At 43.6% G+C, this 21,360-nt stretch overlaps 1 protein-coding gene across 8 annotated transcripts in view; it reads left to right on the top strand.

Moving 5' to 3' along the window:
* The window catches only part of ATXN1 (ataxin 1), a 409,623-nt gene that overhangs the window by 260,381 nt on the left and 127,882 nt on the right, over positions 1 to 21,360 (top strand). The window lies entirely within an intron of this gene.

Here is a 21,360-nt window from a genome sequence, read left to right on the forward strand (position 1 = left end):
TTAAGGGGAGAGGTTCTGTTTTTGTTTACCATGAACTTGACTTTCTCTCAGCTTCTGTGGGGCACTGCTCATTATCTTCTTATGGATCAAGTGTGGAGACAGTGACTCTTTCAGTGTAGGAACGCCCTTTTCTCCTGGTGCGGTCACGCCCTTTTCTCCTGGTGCAGTCACGCCCTTTCTCCTGGTGCGGTTAATAGTATCAGGTTCAGAGCAGCCTCTTTAAACTGGGCTCTGGCAGTTCTTTTAGGGTGTGGGTAGGAGGTAAACTCTTCCAGGCTAAGGTTTCCCAACCAGGATTTGCACCCTGCAATTATTTTATTTATGTGACGTTTTTGATTGGAATGAAATGTTTTTCTGGCTTTCAAAAATCTGAGGTATGCGAGTACAGTCAGCTGTTCGGTGCTTCTCTTGCTTAAAGTTGGCTGATTTATTGCTTTTTATCAGGCTACTGGGTTGGGATTTTGAGATTAGTAGTTTTTGTGTGTCAGCTGCTGGTCACCTTTCATGAGGAGGTTTAGGATCCAGTAATTGAAGGGAAGGCACGCCATAGGCTTCGAGAAGCTCGTCCAGCACAAAACTTACGGGTCTGCCCAGCTCTGCTGCTTTCTGGAGGTTTTACCTCATTGCTAGACTGTGTCATAAAAGAAAAAAAGTTTAGAAGAGTTTTGACCAGGAAAGAGTAAAACTACAGGAAACCCAGGCTGGCCTATGAACATATTACCTTCAAATTTTAGAAAATGAAGAGCCAACTTCGACTTGGTTTTTTTTGTGTGTGTGTGTGTAAATATATATTTTAAATATATAATATATATATAGACACAATATATATTGTGTGTATATGTATTATATATGCAAATATGTATTTATATGTATAATATACATATATGTATGTATATGTGTGTGTATATATAAATAACTTTATATTAAGTTTTCAGCTTCTTTATAATTTGGTCAAGAAACTTTTCCAGGCATATACTACCATATGTTTCAGTTATGTGAGCTATTTTGAATGAGCAAAATTCAATAATATGAGGGCATATGTCGGGGGAAAAGCATCGAAAAGAAAGATTTCCACTGAGTTTTTATTTCTTGGTTTTCTAAAAATTTGTATTAAATACGCATATTTCTCCATACTTCCTGAGGGTTAAATAGTCATATTAAAATAAGCTTATTGAACTCAGAATCTCCCAGTGCCTCAGAGTAAATGGATGTGGAAGATGCTGGTTTTTTCATGTGCTTTCATTTTGTACATATGATCACATTGGCTCTGGTAGAAAGTATACAGCTCCTGGAATTACTGACCTAAATTCTATTCCTGGTCCTATGGTCAAGTAAGTCTGCAACCTTGGGCAAGTCACTGACCCCCATGAAGTGTTGGTTTATGAGTCTGTATATTGCTCTATGCTACTTGTTTACTGATGTCGCCATCTTGGTGTGGGCTCCCCAGAAGGAGCAGAGCCTCTTGTAACACACTTTAATCTTACTAAAAAACATCTCATATTCTAAAGGTTGCTACCACTCTTGAGGAATAATTTGCGGGTCCTGTTGGATCTGGGTGCTACAGTAGCAGTGTGCTTTTCTTGAAAGTATTTTCCCAGTCAGGCAGCTGGTAGAGTGCACTTCTGGTAATGTTTTTTAAAGCATTTTTATCCTAGGAAACAAGTGTCTTATGGAAAAGTGCTTTAGGTTTCAGGTTACATTTAAAAGAACACTGCAGTTACTATAATCAAGGTAGCTTTTGTTTCGAATTTGGTGTGTTTTTTTTTTTCTTTAAACCATAGCTTTGAACTGCTTACGTGATAACCCTGTCAGATCTCAAACATGAAGTGAGGTTTTTAAAGACGTTCCAAGGTGTAAACCTTAAGATGCCACATGGCCAACTTGGAGTCATTTTAAAATCTTTCTTTAAATGGAGTGGGTTGAGAGAGAGGAAGAAAATGCTAGATTCTTTTGAACTCCTAGAAACTTTTTCTTCCAAATTGCGTTCACTTGGGGAGGTGGGGGAGGTTCCAGTTTTCTCAGTAACTTTTGAAATTAGTAACCTTTTGTAATCTTGGTGCATTTTTACAACACTGAATTCCCAGTCTCCTCTTACTTTGGTGTCCTGGGTACCCCAAAGCTGTGCGATTTTAATCGGGAAGGCAGGAGATTTTCAAAGGATGTGTGCTTACATGTAGATGCGGTATGATAGTGGGTAGAAGGACATTTGAGTAATAGTCGTGGCAGCCGTTGGAATGAGTGGTGTCCATCCTCAGCAGCCCTTGCACACTGTGCCCTAGACTCACTACCCGTGGAGTTCTCCTCTGTTTGCCCCATTAACCACCTTTCAAGTCTGCCACCATCTTTCTAGCAGATGAACTTTGGTCCTGAAAGTGTCTCAGATTGGCTGTAAGGTGCGGTATCTTATGCAGAGAGGAGTGGCAAGAAGACTGACCTAGGAGTCGGGAGACCTGGGTTTTACCCATGATGCTGCAGTTGCCTGTATAACCTGGGGCCCCCTAAAGCCCTGGGGACCCATTTTATCCTGAGTAACATGAGAAAGTTGAGTTTAGTGAGCTCTGGTCATTCTGGGTGTCTAACATTGCTTCAAGTATCAGCCTAGATGAGGCCGACTGGACCTTCGTTTTCCCGTTTGGCTTCTAAGCGTCAGTGATTTGGTACAACTTCAGTTTACAAGTGCTTTTAAAACATTGAGCACAGTCTTGTGGTTAAAAAAACAAAATAGAATTATTATGTCTGTCACCATCCCATTACCCTTTACAGAGGACCCTCCCAGGGACCATGTGACAATTGAAAGGTGTTTGAGTGCTTTCTGAGAATAGAGTTTTAGTCACTTAAATTTAGGATCCATACTCGTTGGTCTTCTTGAAAATTAAAAATGAACCACTTTTGAAATTTAACTTCTTAAAAACAGTCCACCTCTGTACTCAAATATTAGTATATAGGTAAGGAGGCAGCGATCTGTAATTCTTTCCTAAGCTTCTCTTAAGCTTCCTTAAGTAGGTCTTCTCCATGTTGCCTCTTTAAAGCAGCCTTCCCTGGCCTATATTAAATAACACCCACCCCACCCCTCTCATCCTCTAGCCTACTTTATTTTTCTTTGAAGCACCTTGCATATTATACGTGCATTTGTTAATCAGCCGTCTCCTCAGTTAGACTGTAAGCTCCATGAAAGCAGGGATAATCATCATCATTATTCCTGGTGAATCCACGACACCTAAAATACTGTTTGTCCTGTAGTGGGCATGCAGTAAATATTTGTTGAGCAACTAAGCGCAGAATAAACACATGCCCGGGCTTCTCACGTGTGGGCCTAAGCCATTCAGAAAAGGACCATAAACATGGTTCTGATGAGAGCTGCTTCAATCTCATAGGAGTTTGGTCAGGTAGAGGCAGGCATGGAGAGACCAGTTCATTGTATTTTCCTTAGAAGTAGATGTTAAATGTTTATGATGTGTATAAGTCAATGTGGGAAAGGAAGCCGTTTTTTTTTAAAAGAAGGGTTTTATAGAACTATCAGTAGAGTTTGGGGATTTTCTGATGCTTGAATTCTACACTGTGTGTATTCCTCTCCTTTTCCATTTGAGTGTTTTGCTGTATGGGTTGTTTGTGAACGGCCTGCCCTGGCATTCTGTGAAGGGTTGGAGTGTTGCCTTATAATCCTATCACTTGATCACTGTTCATGTTGACATCTGTCTTCAAAGTGGCAGATGGACTCGGAGTGCCAAGCCTACCTAGAAACTCACCGTTTACCGAATAGCATCATTTTCATTTTCTTTTCTTTTGGTTGATACACACTTTGGAATTAAAAAAAAAAAAACAGTGCACCGGTACAAACCGAGTCCACTGAGCGTCCCTCTGGTGTGCAGGGAGAAGTTGACAAACACTTTTTTAGGGAGGCATCATCCTATGTGGCTTTTGAGGCTCACAGGGGTCAAGGTTTCTTGAATTTTCTGTGTTTATTGACCCGTTTTCAGAGTAACTGCTCTGAGAGCGGGAGTTACATTATTCCTATGAAGAAATGGAAAGACTCAAAGAAACACCTCTGTGCCTATTTAGACAGCATTATGCTGTCTTTGTAAGCTTTGAAAAATGGGAGCTGAATTTCTAGTCTCCAGGGTGAGGGAATTACACATACACACTCTAATCAGAGCAATTGGGGAATTTCCCTGTGTGTCCATTTGTACCTTTTAGATTTGCCATCTGTGATACCAGATTTTTTTTATGATCTCTGGTGCTATCATAGAAAAAAAAAAAAAACTTAAGTAGATAAGGGGATCAGAAGGAAAGGGGAGATTTTACTATTCGATAAATGAGGGGGGGAAGTCTCATTTTTTTTAATCCTGGCTTGTAATGGCCCTGTCAATGGGCCTGCGTGTTATAAAGGCAAAGAGGCTCTCATATTTCATGCAGGTACTCTGTTCTTTGTGTAACCGCGAGTCTTCTGGAATTTCCTCTTTCACCCATGTCTTCCCCTTTCCCAGGCTTCCTCCAGTTGCTTCTTACCGACGGCGTCACCCATTCCCGGCCGTTGCTGCCTTGCAGTTGGGTGGGGGCCTTGCATGAGCTGCCACTTCTGAGAGGTGACGTCAGCCCTACTTGCTGAGTCTCGGCAGAGGGCGGCCCATCGCAGGCACCCCCGTCCCCTCGTGTCGTCTTCCGCTCGTGCTCAGCCTGCTCCCCTCAGCATCTCGGAGGGGAAAAGGGATATACTTGGAACCCTCAGAAGGTGTGGAAGGACAGATGTTCTTGTACCTTCTACAATATCCGTGTCCTGTGGGGGAAGAGAAGGTGTCCACAGCCTGGTCAGACTGCTTTCTAACTGAGTAGTTGCTGCTACGTAAAAAGGTTTTATGTTCTATTTAAGTTTCGAACTCAATGAATCCTATGTGTGAAAAGGTGGTTGTGTGCCAAGGTGTGCTCAGGTCTGTTAGGGATGCAGGGATGGGTAGTCTGCATTCACTGCTCGCTGGGATTTTCCTCTCTCCAATCCCTTTGGGAGGGGCAGAGTCGGGTGCTGCGAAAGGGGTGATGAGTGAGATTATTCAGATTTGGGCTTTCAGGGAAGGGAGGCTGCACAGAGTGCTGAGCGTCTGAATTAGGTCTTGAAACAGAGGCTGGATTTCAACGCCGTGTGTGTGTGTGTGTGTGTGTGTGTGTGTGTGTGTGTGTGTGTGTGTGTGTTGAGAAGGCGAGGGAGGGAGGGAGACATGATAAACCTAGTCTTTCCTTTTCTTTTTTTTTTTTTTTGGTGGTACGCGGGCCTCTCACTGCTGTGGCCTCTCCCATTGTGGAGCACAGGCTCCGGACGCGCAGGCTCAGCGGCCATGGCTCACGGGCCCAGCCGCTCCGCGGCATGTGGGATCTTCCCGGACCGGAGCACGAACCTGTGTCCCCTGCATCGGCAGGCGGACCCTCAACCACTGTGCCACCAGGGAAGCCCCCAACCTGGTCTTTTCTTTAACTGCTTCTTCATCTGGGTAGATGAGACCTCAGAGCCAGAAATGTCTTTCCATCAGGAATGATGAGCCGTGACCACTGACAAAGACCTAGAGTGGGGACTTGGAGGACATGGGAACCATTCTTCTTTAGGGTCATTTTATATAAATATTTATAGGCAAAAGCTGAAGCAAGAACTTGGGCCACTTAAAGAAATGGTGCCTCCCCAACCCGTGTAAAATGTAGTGTTTTCAGCTGAACTTCGGACAGAAACCACACCCGAAACTAAAAATGTATTTCTCAAGTGGTGTTTCTTTGAAGCACTTGCTGTGGAAGAAGCGGTACACACAGAAAGAAGGAAGGGCGAGGATGACTGGGTGGGAGTGCTGCCCTGGAAGGGGAATCTTAAGCCACGGAAAATTCTTCCAGACAGAGATCAGAGATCGATCAGCTCTACCATCTTTGTTATAAAAAATATAAATGAATATGACTGTATAGAAATGACTGTAAGTCTTTCCTCTCCAAGTATATCATATCATAGTATTTAAATTATTTTCATTGTTCCTCTAAAAGATTGTTGTTTCTCCTTTGCTTTCTTAGAGAAAAAGTAAGGCAGAGATAGGAACTAAATGACATTTTGTCATAAAGCCAAAACAAAATCTGATAGTTATCAGCAAATAAATTGTTCTTTGGGACTAATGTATAAAGAGAAACAGATAATTTCATTCTTTTAATTTCCCACGTTTTCACTTTTGTAAAATAATCATTTTTTTAAGACCAGAAAATCATTTAACCCCTCCTTCCCTCAACATATATTCACATTAAATTTCCAGTGCTTACTATGTAATAAATTCCAAGAGGGGGGACTCTTAGATTGAAAGAATTAACCCGTCTTCTCTATGTCCTGAGGATTATGTTAACCTTTTGCAGACACCTGAATAAGAATGTTACATGATTCAAAAAAGTCATTTTCTACATAAAATGCTTTTTAGGTGAGATAGGTTTCAAACAGCTAAGTTTACTATGTTGGGGGATTTTAGTGTTTCAACGTCAGTTTCCTTTTTTTAAAAAAAAAAAATTATTTTTGGCTGTGTTGGGTCTTTGTTGCTGTGCACGGGCTTTCTCTAGTTGTGGCGAGAGGGGGTACCCTTCGTAGTGGTGTGCGGACTTCTCACTGCGGTGGCTTCTCTTGTTGCGGAGCATGGGCTCTAGGTGCGCAGGCTTCAGTAGTTGTGGCATGTGGGCTCTGTAGTTGTGGCTCGCGGGCTCTAGAGCACAGGCTCGGTAGTTGTGGCACATGGGCTTAGTTGCATCACAGCATGTGGGATCTTCCCGGACCAGGGCTCGAACCCATGTCCCCTGCGTTGGCAGGCAGATTCTTAAGCACTGTGCCACCAGGGAAGTCCAATGTCAGTTTTCTATTTGTACTTCTGTTCTGAAACAACTTCCTTAAGTAGAATCCCCCAAAGTGGAAATGTTAATGGGATACAAACGGCAACCTCCTTCAGAATCTTTTTGTTTCCAAAACTCAAGTTCCTGTCATGCTCTTTGGACTCTTCACCAGCTTCTTCCACCTGTAAATCTTACGTCTTTCCCAGTACCTTTATCACACACGTGCTGTGACCATCTCCCTTCCGGCCACGACTGTCTAGCACTAGGACTTGTCCACAGTGCCAACAGAATTTGCTGCTTGGGACTGCTGCACGGGTACTGGGCTGTGCTACATCTTTCATTCTGTACATCAGCCATCCTTACAGACATTGGGACATCAATGTTTTGCATATCTGGAAATGAAAATGCTCTTGCTAAAATTGTTTTCTGAAAATTTCCATTAGGTTGCTCTTCATTTCATTTTTCTTTTTTTTTTTTCCTGCAGTCTTTGCAGCTTGCATAGAACTGAAAAATTGTAATTTCTCCAGGGCTAAAATCCAAGACTTTGATAGGCAGTCTTAATGTCTGGGTCTCCTACAAGTTGCTATCCACTGTAAGCATTGTACACCTTACCCTGCAGAACAAAGAGAACTGGACACAAAGATTGTTCCCTTCTCCTACCATGGCAAGCCCTAGTTTCTCAGTGTCTTTTGTCTTTTCTTCCTTGTTCTCCAAGAAGAGGGAGTATGAGGTTAGGATGCAGTTGTTCAGAACAGGGACAGCTATTGCCTGTGCAAACAGATTTTTTTCCCTTCCCTTTCTTTGGCAACCTCAGTTGTTCTACCTGTTTCTGGCTCTCCTTCTGCTATGAACAACCTCCCTCCCTCCACTTTCAGGAGACTAATAAATATATAAATGTCAGTTGGTTCCTGCATATCTACAAGCTCACATAATTCAGAATAGTCATTCAGCCTGTATCTTCAGTGAGTTTCTTACCCCTTCTCTGTCACCACCACATCAAGTACAAGTGCAGATTAAAGGATAGTATGTCAAGGTGAGAGCTGTCCGCTGGGTAATGTTAGTCTGTCATTCCTTTAGTGGAGCAGATTAGCTGCCAATCGGTATCTTGTTGCTGTCATCAGAATTTACAGTCCAGGTTGCCCACTCTGCTGGCGATCTATTTCTGAGCCCCAGCAATGACGCCCGTTGTCCTAGCAACCTGCTGGCTAGCACTTCCCTAAAGGCAAGAAGAGGAGTGGCAGTGGAAGAAGGAGGCCTCCAGAGGGTCAGAAGGGAGGTGGCGGTCACCTTGCTGAAGGAGGATTTTCCATTTCCTTCATCTGGGCAGGCCTCCAGGAAGAGTATGTCAGTATCATGGGAGTGTCACTTACTAAGGATCGTGGACCACATGGTCTTTCTGGTGCAGATAGCATCCCATGGAGAATAACAGACTGATTAATGGGTAGTCCAGGCAGAATGTGGGGACTGCCGGGCCAGGATGTTAGGTGATCTCAGAACATTAGATGGTATCAGTTTTTCTTGTGAATTGGGTTAATGTTCCCGTTGCTTATCAGCACTGGTGTTCAGAGTTGGGGACATGGGTAGATATTTGGGAGGAATCAGAGGTTAAGGGAGGAGGATAAAGGGGAACAGCCCAGTCAATCTTGGCTCCTTTTCCTGTTGACAGGTGTGGCCTGAAAGCAGTTGAGTGTAACTGGAGTTCTCTGACTGGGCTCTAGTGATTATCGGCGTTCGCAGCATTGCAAAGGAACACCCCTTGTCCTCTTTAATTACTCTCCTCCGCCGTTGATGTCAAATTGACTTGGCATTAAATGACTTTTTCCCCCTCTTCTGATTTGGATCCAAAAGAACATAGAAGCCTTCTATCTTAAAGCCCCTAACTTAGTTGGCGTTGCCTAGATTAAGTCTAAAATTGGGCAGTCAACTGACCGTGGATATCTTGGGGACTTAACTCCATAGCCGTTTCATCAGAGAAGCCCCTAGCCAGTGCCTTTGACTGACATTTTTTCCTAGGGAGTGCCTCTGTCTCTCTTGGCATGGAGATGTCAGGACATTTTTCACAAAAAAAGGGTGCTGGGGAGCTAGAGAATCTGGTGAAAGGGACGTCCCCAGAACATTTGAAGCCCACCAATGACATAAAATATCATTAGTACCTTTCATTACTAAAAGAATTTTTGTATTTGCAGAGACCTTTTAGTATTTGCTCCACAGAATGACCAGACTTAGCTGAGATAACAGCATGTACCTGTGTCTTCAGGCCGGGGAAGCCGGTTAGGGTGTAACCGAGCATTTCTAGTACATTCTGTATACTCAAGCAGCGATGTGCACTCCTATCTAGTACATTTTATATACTCAGCATATATTAATGCCCCTTTCATAACTAGAATAAGGATAGATAATGAATATCTGGAACTGGAACTAAGAGAAATAATACTTGGACAAAAAAGAAACTCCAAGGGAGTTGTTTGTACTTTCAGAGCATCCTGTGTTTCCAAGATGTTTCTTAAATAAATCAGTTTTGTGTGACAAGCACGTGGTGTGCCCAACAGGTCATTACGTTAAGTCGTTGAAACGGTTTAGACTGTGGAAGACATTGTGTGTTTCTAGAACGATAAATATCTCAGGTACATTTTGTTTTCATTTTTGTTTTTCTTGCGGTACGCGGGCCTCTCACTGTTGTGGCCTCTCCCGTTGCGGAGCACAGGCTCCGGACGCGCAGGCTCAGCGGCCATGGCGCACGGGCCCAGCTGCTCCGCCGTCTGTGGGATCTTGCCGGACCGGGGCACGAACCCGTGTCCCCTGCATCGGCAGGCGGACTCTCAACCGCTGCGCCAGCAGGGAAGCCCTCAGGTACATTTTGATATGGTGGAGAAGCAGAGTTGATTTTTTTTTGGAAAGGATCATTATGTAACTCTTAATTCAATATTTAATGCTAAGTGTTCATTGTTCTTCATGGTACACAGGCAAGGAAATCAGTTCTGTCATATTGATATGAATAGTAGATACAGACCGTGAATTACATTAAAGTTGGAAGACTAAAGTCCTTCTCTAGGTTGGTTGCTTTTTTAAAAGAAATCTGGTAAAGCAGATCGTAGCCCAGTTAGGACTCATGAGCTTCATGCTTCATACTGTTTTTTTTCACAACCTATCTAGATATACAGTAATTGGAAGCACATCTAGAAGAGAAAGAACCTGTTATCTCTCCCCGTTGTCAGTCACAGAGGTAGGTGTGAATCTAACTGTTACAACTAAGGAGACAGTGGGGGTTCCTTGGGCTTGGTCCAGTAACAGGAGCATCAGGCTAAGGATGGACGCCTGGGTTTTCTTCTCCTTCCCAGCCCTCTGAGACCATGGGTAAGCTACTTTTTTTCTCAGTGCCTCTATTTCCATGTCTTCCGAAGGAAGGTAGTTCTTACTTTCATTTGCTAACGTGAGATTTAAAGGTATTCGTCCAAATAAGGGCTTTTGGACACATCTGTGGGTTCAGATCCTAGACCTGCCACTCAGTAGTTGTGTGTCCTTGGGGAAATTGACCCCCTTCTCTGAGTCTTATTTGCCTCGTCTGTAAAATAGGGCTGGTCATATCTATGCTGCAGGATTGTTGAGAGAATTAAATGAGATAATGTGAGTTAAATTTTAGCCCAGGGATTGCTCCCTAGTCACCGTGGCAGCTATAATGCTGTTAGGATAATAAATTTCACAAAACAAAATCTATCGTGATGTGTTGCTGAAATGAACAGGTGAACAGTTGGTACTCGCTAGTCTCTTTGTTGTAGAGATGTTTCCTCTGTAATAGGAATTGTCATGAACTGTCAGTGTCATTGCATCGCCAGCGAAGTCAGTTATGTATTGTCAAAGTCTTCTGCTTCTTTGACATATATGGTAGAGTAATTATGATGGTGAAGGTAGGAGCATTTGTCAGAATTATCCATGTGCATACTCTAAGGGGCCTTGGAATTTTAGGTGAATTTTTTCGTATTAGTCAAACTGAAAGGTACAGTGAGTTTGGAAGATACAATAGTCTCATCTGTAAAAAGAGTAGGGAGATTCCCAAAGGCTATTGATATGAGTGGAACTCTAAAAAAAAGAAAAACTATAATATTTTGATGTGGTTACCATGTCTAGGTGGTGATAGGTGAAAGTTACCTGGTCTAATTCTTTGAAATTAAAGATAGAGAAAACCAGAAGATAGAGGTATACATTCCTGTGTCTTCTTTCAGCAAGTATTTACCAGGTGTGTGCACTAGGGAAGGCATCCACCACAGCTAAAAAGAGCTTCCAGTCAGTGGGAAAAGAGATGAGAAAATAGGCAACTCCTTTACACTGTGGCCAGGGCTCTTTTAGTGGTACCCAGAGGATGCCATGGATGGAAACCAGTGTGGCATCTTCTGGCCTCAGAGAACTCTTCATTCCCAGACCTGAAGGACCGACAGGTGTTAACCTGGAAACAAGGTGGGTGTATCAGTTGGCATATATATGTAACAAGCCACCCCGGCGTTCAGTGGCTTTAAAACAACAAGCGTGTATTATTTCTTGTGATTCTGTGAGTCAGCTGGGTTATTCTAGGCTAGCCAGCTTGGCTGTGACTGGTTGGTCCTCGATGGCCTCACTCGTATGTCCAGCTGTAAGGCTGGTTGGGAGAGGGACTGCTGGTCCCTGCCCCACGTGGTCTCTCATCCTCCAGGAGGCTAGTCTGAGCTTTCGTATTGCGATCTCAGGGCTCCCGGGAGCAGCAAGAGAAGATGAACTCCAGCACACAAGTGCTTTTTAACCTCTCCTTGCAGCATCTTTGCTAATTTCCCTATGGCTAAAGCAAGTCACCCCGTAAGTCCAGATTCAAGGGATGGGGGAAATGCCAGCTTCAGTTGGTCACATGATGGACAGCGTGTGCCAAGCTCAGAGAGGAGAGAGAACATGACATGTTGGAAAAGTGCAAATAGTCCAGAGCCGCTAGAGCAGAGCAGGTGAGAAGTGTCAAGGGAGGGGCCAGATCACCAAGTGTCTTTTCAGAAAGCTCTGCGGAGGAGTTTGCATTGTATCTTGAAGACAGGAGAGAGTCCTTGAAAGATTTGAAGCAGGATGTTGACATCATCAATTCGTTACGTAAAAACTCGGTTAATGGCAAATGCCTAAAAGCATTTGTTAGCCTAGGCAATTCAGGAAGGTTTCCAAAGAGGCGTCCCAGGGATCATTGGAGAAAAGAGAAACACTGCAACTGAGAGGTGGTTCCAGGTTGACATGGGCTTTCTAAACAGTGGAACCAGAAAAGAGGATGGTGAGCCTTCAAAGAAGGGCAGAGGCGCTCAGGTCATGCGCAGTGTCTATGTGAAGTCTACCGGGAGGGCTCAGAACACATTAAGGGAGTCAGACCTTGCAGGCAACGTTTATTGCATCACTTCCTGGTGGGGTCCTGCCCGCTCCTGTGTACTGGGGTTTCTGAACAAATACCTACCGATGGGCTGATTGAAAGACCCATAAAGAAAGTGTCTTTGGCTGACAGGTAATATTACAACGCCACCGCAGCTGAAGACTCTTCTTTCCAACGGGTTTCCCTGTGACACCTCAAAATAGGCAGTGTGTTCCAGGGACCCTCAGACCCTCTAAAAAAAAATCCTTCTTTACCCTCGGATGGGACCAGGGCTCACTCGTTAATTTCAAGAAGTGACCTTTTAACTGTGCTATTAAGTGTCACTCTTTAAAAATACTAAAATAGAAATGACTGTTTCATTTCACTAAATTCAACTCACTGAGACTGAGAACTTGTGGTTTTCACCTTTCCGTTTGGGACCCAGTTTGTTGTCACCGAAACTGCACGATATTGGGTGGGAGTTGGCAGGGTCCTTTTCGGGCTTTGGGGTTATAACTCCCATGTGCTAAGTGCTATCTTTTATAGATCCAAAAAAATGGGGGCAGGGGACACCTAAATGTGCATGAAGCCGATAATAATTTGCCTTGTTTTCTTGTAAATTTTCCAGTAAAAAGTAGGAAGTACAGAGAGCGTAGACAGGGTGGCGCAGGCTGCTGCGTGGCCTGCGTTGTGCTCTTTGCTTTGAGGGTCACCTTCCCTTGACCGTGAAGTTGACAGCAAGTAAAATCAAGGGGATAGAGGAAGACAAGGCAAGGAGGGCTAAAAGCCCAGAGCATGGTCCTCTGGGAGCAGGCGGGCCAATTTTGTAGCTCAGAGTCCTACATTATCTCCACTTACAGAGTTTTAAAACCAACCTCTGGTGAGGATACTTGATGGTATTAGCTCTTCATTTTGTGCTCACTGATACAGGTGTTGGGTTAGCTCTGAAATCGGTCGAGGGAATGGCTCTGCCCCTTTGGGGGCTAGAGGCTTGGCCCCCGTGTCTGGCAGGGTGATCGCCAGGTACTGCTACTTGGTTGGGGACACATTTTCAGACAGGAGAGGGTTTGAGAAACCCCGATGCTGGGTCAGAGGCTAAAGGCATTTGTTTGCTGCTGAGAAACAGCAAGCATTTTAGACATTCTTAGCAGAAAGTCTCAAACGGTTACGTGAAGGACGGGTCGATGTGTGGAAGGGGACCTCATCATTTAAAATGTCCCTGTGTGGTGAGCTTCATTGTCTTGTGAAATGGAAATGAAAACACGGCGTGTTTGGGAGTTCTCAGTTCTGCCTGTTTGCTTTACTAGCAGATTACTGCACAAACACTGACTCATTGCATCTGATCTTGAAAGGAAAATACAGTTTGCTGTGTTCCACCTGGTCTGGTTTCCAGCACAGAGTCTAGAACAGTGGCAGGTGAAGGAGAGAGCCCAGCCATATAGGTAAAGGAAGGTCCAACTCCCATATTCTTTCTGTACAATAAGAGGTTTTGCGTGAAATATTAATCAAAATAATATATGTCTCTTTACAAATGCTTATTCAATCTGTCCGAGAACATGTAGAGTATAGAGGAGGAAAATAGAATCTTATTTTTGAAAAGCGGGTGAAGATGCAGGTGTGTGTATGCTGCCACCTGTGTATTATTTCACTGGGTTTTGTCACCTTATTTTCTCACCCACCTGTGCTTTCTGTGGTACCTGAAGCAATGTAACCAGGCTAATAAATCCACAAGGGACATGAGTACACAGTTAAAATTAACACTGATCAAAACCACCTCCTGAAAGACTGCCAACAAACACATGAAAGGATGCTCAACATCACTAATCATTAGAGAAATGCAAATCAAAACTACAGTGAGGTAGCAGCTCACACCAGTCAGAATGGCCATCATCAAAAAATCTACAAACAGGGCTTCCCTGGTGGCGCAGTGGTTGAGAGTCTGCCTGCCGATGCAGGGGACATGGGTTCGTGCCCTGGTCTGGGAAGATCCCACATGCCGCGGAGCGGCTAGGCCCGTGAGCCACGGCCACTGAGCCTGCGCGTCCGGAGCCTGTGCTCCACAACGGGAGAGGCCACAACAGTGACAGCCCTGCGTACGGCAAAAAAAAAAAAAAAAAAAAAAAATCTGCCTTTCTAGTTTTGGGTGGCCGAAGAGCAACTCTGTCCACTGTACAGTTTTGGAAGATTTTAGAAACCTTCAAATCTGCCTCCCTATATTTTTAGGTGCAGAGACTTGATCCAGATGATCACTCAACCTCTCAAATAGTTTTCTATCACAAATCTACCCACTATTTTGTGCTTCTGTTCAGAAGCAGCATTAATCTAAGTAAGTGTACATTCTTCCATTCAAAATTAAGACAGCAAGGCAGGAGACTATGTCCCTTTTACCTTCTGGGCATGACTTGTAATGTACTGTTTTTCTCCCTTTGCTGCTGAGGAATGATTCAGTGTACGTTCTCAAGCAGCACTGAGAACTGGTGGTTCTAAATCTCAGTATCTCCAGTATCAGGCACGGACATTTTATAAACGCATGCATTAACTTAGCACATTGTTAATAGTAATCTCCTTAGAAAGGGGGCTGGGATTTGATTCCTTTGGTTAGTATGATGTGTGTTGAGTTGTAACTGTGTACCTCACTGTATACTCATAGCCCAGGGATAACATACACTCCCTCACAGTATGTCCCCCTTTATCAGGTAGTGGTTATTACCTTGTAAATGAGTTTATTTTCTCCAAACTAAATGATTAGGCTCTAGCCTCAGTGTGTTAGTTCTCAGTGATGTTACTATCAAGGTTAATAGGAGACAAATTATCAGTTTGGTTTATATTGTTGTTCCTGCTGTCATTCTGTGATTATTGCTACAGTTCCCTGTTTGGTAGGTAAACAGAGTTAAATATTCAGTGGTCACTAGATTGAAACAGAAATTGGATAGCTTTACCAAGAGCATATCCATGTTTTATAAGGAACAGAAAAAAACAGGAATAAATGGAATCTTCAGACAATCTTTTAGTCTTCTTTTAGAAAATAGTTTGGCTTTTTCCCCTACTAGAATTTGGACAGGGTTGTTAGCAGGTAATAAAGTTTAAAGTGAACTGTTCTTAAAAAGTTTTCCCTGCTGGCTCTCTTATATTCCTACTTTAATGCAATAGAAATGAAAGTTACAGGAAAGATAATTGCAATATGCCTAAAAACTGAACTACAGTAAATAGCTGTAGTGAATTTATGCCCATAGAAAGGGAGAATTCAAAACAGATGGCTTTTGGTTAAAGGTATTTCCTGTAACAGATTTCAAGATGAAACTGTCAGCTTAGGAAAGATGATAAAGATAATCTTTTAAAGCACTGGTGCTGGATACCTGTTTCGCTCTACCATTCCTCCCTACCCTGAGGACCACTACCATCACCACCACCCCCCCCTTAAAGCAACAGTTCTGATGGATAAGAACAAACATCGCAATCCAGCACTGGTGATTGGACCATGCATCCCTCAGGTTTGTGGCTGGGGAACCCATCTCAGCTGAGGAGAAACTGTGAGGCATGCTAATTCCTGGTCACGTTGCTACATTATCTCCATAAATAATTTGCATCATGGGGTATTTCTGCATGTCTTGTGCATTTTACTGTTATTTTTAGCCAGAAGGTTTTTTTTTTTTTTTTTTTTTTTTACAATAACAATTTTTTTAAATAGACTAATCAAGAAACCCTCCTCCAGAGTCCAGGAAACAAGTGCTGGGAATATGTGGAGGTCTGTCTCCTTCCCTCTCCAGACATTTCTCTTTGCCGCTGCTGTTGCTGCTCCTGCCGTTACGTTTTTTAACTTTAGTTCTCTGGAATTTCCATTGCTTTTTTCCCTTAGGCATCAGACGTGGCTGTTGACGTAATTTGTATCACGAGAGGCTGCACCACGGTGATCTAAAGCGAGCACTGGCTTTTGTGTAAGGCATTGGCTATTCTACTCTTAACAAGGAGAACGTTATTGGAGGCTTGAGTTACGAGATGGAAAGAGCGTTACCTCTTCCATTTGAAAAAATTAGTCTCTTAGAAGTAATCTCTGCAATAGCTTTTAGAGGAGTTAGGAAACTACAGAGAAGCAACATAAAAAACCTACCATGTTGCTGTCGCCCGTAAATGTTGGCATTTGAGTGTTTTCTTCCAGAACATTTTCTATGCATACATATACAAATAAATGGAGGCAGCTTTACAAAAATGGCATCATAATTGGTAGACTCTTCTGAACCTTCTTTTCTCACTTAGGAATCTGTTGTGAACGTTTTTCCTTGTTAATAAATATAGGTATTGAAAACATCTATGGCTTCTGAGTTTTTCAGTGCATGGATATAAGAGTGACCATTCTCTGGCTTCACCAATTGCAGGTGCCCTTTCTCCTCCCTCTCATTCTCTTTCCTGCTGGGATCCACTGTAGGTCTCTTGCTCTGCCCTTAATTGTGGTAAGATGAGAAACCTGAATGAGGAGAAGATCTAGGGACCCTGCTTGATAGAGAGCTACGCTCTTGGGTTCCCTCCTCCTGGTCAGGACTTTTGAGAAAGTATTACTCTTCCACCTTGGCCTCCTTAACATAGCTCAGCATGTCTTTTCTTGGAAATTTTACTTTCCCTTAAGATTCCCAGTATCTTCTGTTGACTTTCCCTCAGGGCTAATGACTGATAACCTCACCTGTAGTGGGGTTCACTTTCTCTCGTGTCTCTTGGCCTAAACCTAACAGATGCTTCCTTGTACCTCATTTTGACTCTGTCATGTCCCTTCCCAGTTGTCCAGAGTGACCTCACTCACCTTTCAGATCCCTTTTTTTTTTTTTTTTTTTTTGCGGTACGCAGGCCTCTCACCACTGTGGCCTCTCCCGTTGCGGAGCACAGGCTCCGGACGCGCAGGCTCAGCGGCCATGGCTCACGGACCCAGCCGCTCCGCGGCACGTGGGATCTTCCCGGACCGGGGCACGAACCCGTGTCCCCTGCATCGGCAGGCGGACTCTCAACCACTGCGCCACCAGGGAAGCCCTCAGATCCCGTTTTGAACTCCTAAGTACCATCCAACACCTCCACTCTTACCTCCAGTTACTTGTCAACTTGTGACCTTTGTCTTGTGGTCAAGTGCAGTGCTCTGCTGGCCACTCTTCCCAGTGGGTTCTACCTCTAAGCCTTGCCTGTCACCTCCATCTGAAACACCATGTCCTCCCAGTTCTTGACTCACAAACCAGTCCCTGCTGGTCTTTCAAAGCCTGGCTGGGAGTCATCTTGATGGCATCTTCTCTGATGAATTCCACTGGGCCCCAGCCAGTATCTGGAAAGTCATCTGGAGGGAAAAATCTCAAACAGCTGACAGTACAGTTTTGTTTTTTTTAATTAACAGACTTTAATTTTTTTAGAGCAGTTTTAGGTTTACAGAAAAGTTGATGGGAAAGTACAGAGAGTTGCCACATTCCCTGCCTTGCCCTTACCCCAAGCACAGTGTCCCCTGTTATTAACCAATATTGATATATTGTTATTAGCTGAAGTCGAAGGTTTACAGTTGAGTTCATTCTTTCTGTTGTACATTCTGTGGGTTTTGACAAAGGTATAATGATATATGGTATCGTTGGTATCAATGGTATATGATACTGTACCCACCATTACGGTATCATACAGAATAGTTTCACCACCCTAAAAATCCCGTGTTCCACCTATTCATGGAGCACAGCCCCCTGCCTCCCATCCCCCAAACCCTTAATCTTTATACTGTCATCCTAGTTTTGCCTTTTCCAGAATGTCAGATAGTTGGACCAACACATACAGTATGTAGTCGTTTTACATTGGCTTCTTTCACTTAGTGATGTACACTTAAGGATCCTCCATATCTTTTCGTGGCTTGATAACTCACTTCTTTTTATCGCTGAATAATACTCCGTTGCACGGACGTACTACAGTTTATCCATTCACCTACTGAAGGACATCGTGGTTGCTTCCAGGTTTGGGCAGTTATTAATAAAGCTGCTATAAACCTCCACATAAAAGTTTTTATTTGGACATAAGTTTTCACCTCCCCTGGGTAAATCCCATGGAGTGTGATTGCTGGATCACGTGGTAAGGGTATGTTTCATCTGGTAAGGAACTGCCAGACTCTCCACCCAAGTGGCTGTACCATTTTGCTTCCCTTCAGCAGTGAATGAGAGTTTCCTGTTGCTTCAAGTCCTCCCCAGCATTTAGTGGTGTTCGTGTTCGGGATTTTGGTCATTCTGGTAGGTGAGTGGTGGTATCTCGTTGTTTTAACGTGAAGTTGCCTAATGACCTGTGATTTGGAGCATCTCTTCATATACTTACTTTGCCACCTACAGATCTTTCGTAGTAAGGCGTCTGTTCAGGGTTTTTGCCTACATTTGTAGCTGGATTGTCTATTTTCTAATAGTATCATTTTTCCTATAGCTTTATTTTTGTGGTTATTGCTTCGTTAGATCAGGCTGGTTCTTACTGCTCGTTAGATTGTGTGCTGCTTGAAGGCGTGCTCTCCTTCCTTGATAAACCCCTGTGTCTCCCACAGTGATGTTCACTTCTGAGTCCTCCCGGATGTGAGGTTATCTCCCTCTTTATGTATCCAGGACGCTTCTTTGTTACAATACCCAAGACAAGAGCAAGAATCAAGAGTGTAGCATAACGTGGATCACCGCGTTCAGGTCCATTTCTGAATCTGGTGTTAAGTTTCAGAAATTCCTTGGTCCGTTTGCGTTAATTCCTAAATTTGACTCTATGCTTTAAATTTTTTAATAGCATATTTTTTAAATGTTGTTTCTGATGCCTGTTTAATTTTCCCTACTGACTGCAAAAGTCTTTTGTTTTAAATAGGGGTATAGTTGATTTACAATGTTGTGTTAGTTTCTGCTGTACAAAGAAATGAATCAGCTATATGTATACATGCATCCCCTCCCTCTTGGGCCTCCCTCCCACGCGCCCCCCCCCCCCAATCCCACCCATCTAGGTCACCACAGAGCATGGAGCTGAGCTCCGTGTGCTATGCAGCAGATTCCCACTAGCTCTATTTATGGTAGTTATAAATATGTCAATCCCAGTCTCCCAAGTCATCACCCCCCCTCCCGTGTCCACACGTCTGTTTTCTGCATCTGCCCTGCAAATAAGTTCATCTGTACCATTTTTCTAGGTTCCACATACATACGTTAATATACAATGTTTGTTTTTCTCTTTCTGACGTACTTCACTCTGTGTGACAGACTCTAGGTCCAACCATGTCTCTACACATGAGCCAATTTTGTTCCCTTTTTTTTTTAACTTTTTATATCGGAGTATAGCTGACTAACAATGTTGTGATAGTTTCAGGTGCACAGCCAAGAGACTCAGCCATACATATGCATGTATCCAGTCTCCTCCAAACTCCCCTCCCATCCAGGCCGCCACGTAACACTGAGCAGAGTTCCCTGCGCTACACAGTAGGTCCTTGTTGGTTACCCATTTTAAATACAGCAGTGTGTACATGTCGATCCCAAACTCCCTGACTATCCCTTCCGCCCATCCTTCCCCCCGGTAACCATAAGTTTGTTCCCTAAGTCTGTGAGTCTGTGTTTTGTAAATAGGTTCATTTATATCATTTATTTTTAGATTCCGCATATAGGGGATATCATACGATATTTCTCTTTGTCTGACTTACTTCACTCAGTATGATGATCTCTATCTAGTTGCATCCATGTTGCTGCAAATGGCGTTATTTCGTTCTTTTTAATGGCTGAGTAATATTCCAATATATATATCCAGAAATATTTAATATTTTTTTCTCGGAAGACTGGGACATGAGATGGATACCCCTAAATCTTCCTGTTTTGTTAGCTGAGTTTAATTTTACACTATTTACAAAACCCGGAAAGGTTTTCCCATAAGGTACAATTCACTAGCAGTTCTGGACATCCCTTATTCATTCCTGCATTTTGTAATTCTCCAAATATTTATTGAGTGCCAGCCACAGGCCCTGTACCGGGAGAAGGAACTAGAAGCTTTGGCCTGAAGAAGCTCACAGTCTTGACTCTGGTTCTGGGCTCACCAAACACCTTGTTTCTCTTCCACCAAATTCCAAGCTTTCTGTTTGGGGATACAATTGAATGCTGTTTGCAGAATTCTCCCTGCTTGTAGTAAGCAGCCATCTTACTCGTTAACCACATTACAAGCTCATGAGTTAGAGAAAAAAAAAACAAAGGGATCAGTGAGTAGTGTGCTGTTTGGTTTCCTGGGAAGAGGACTGCCCTGCCCCAGTGATGCTAGGAGAGCCGTTGCCAATGCCACTCCCCATGTGTGCTCGCATTTTCTGTACATTCAGCAAACATCTTCAGCATCTTAGAAAGACAAAGAAAGCAAGGCCAAAGATAGGACCCAGGGGGATGACAACTTTTTAACCTTTTAAACAACGAAGTTTCAGTTCAGTTTGTTCCTGTTGGCTTTGAGAAGGGGCAAAAAAAAGAACTCTTAATTACAAAGGCCACGTTTCTTTCCGCTCTACTATTTTCAGCCCCATATGATTTGAACAGCTGGAGTGGCACACGCCTGCTTTTAAATGTGGAGAGAAGGCGCCCCCATTGAATGCTTAGAAAACGTCGACGCTGCCTTTTTGTTCCGTCCGGCATCAGCCCTTGGAGGAGTCTGCTCCTCTCCTGCCCTTTTTGTTTGTTTGTTTGTTTGTTTGTTTTCTCCTCTTGGATCAGGCGTGTTCACAGACTACCACCAAAGTGGGGCTCAAGGAGGTTAGAATGAGGCCCATGGCTGGATTTCTGGAAGGGCCTCTTCGTGGCGCTCAGGAACAGGGTGGGCTGCATCTCTTGCCTGGAAAGTCCTTTCCGCAGATAGAACTCCGATCCCTGTGGCTGCAGCAGGCTGGTCGGCATTCCTCCAAGGTCCCAAGAGCAGGGCAGAAGCTATTTATTGAACCCTGAGTCTGGGGCTAGGTGACTCTCATGTGTTATTTCTTGTAAGATGGAGAGGTAGCTCGACAAGGTGGATATTGCCATCTCCATGTTGCAGATAAGAGAGGCTAGACAAAACGGAAGTGAGTCAGCTCAGAGTTACTCTACTAATAATAAACATGCTGGTTTTGACCTTAAGTCAGTCTGAGTAATAAAAAACCCATGCCCTCTCCACCACAGCACATTCCTTCCCTTGAATCAGAAAGTACCCAATGGGAAAGGTGATGGCAG

This window comes from Orcinus orca, chromosome 10 (genome assembly GCF_937001465.1).
Source record: "Orcinus orca chromosome 10, mOrcOrc1.1, whole genome shotgun sequence".
In the NCBI taxonomy this organism is placed as follows: domain Eukaryota; kingdom Metazoa; phylum Chordata; class Mammalia; order Artiodactyla; family Delphinidae; genus Orcinus; species Orcinus orca.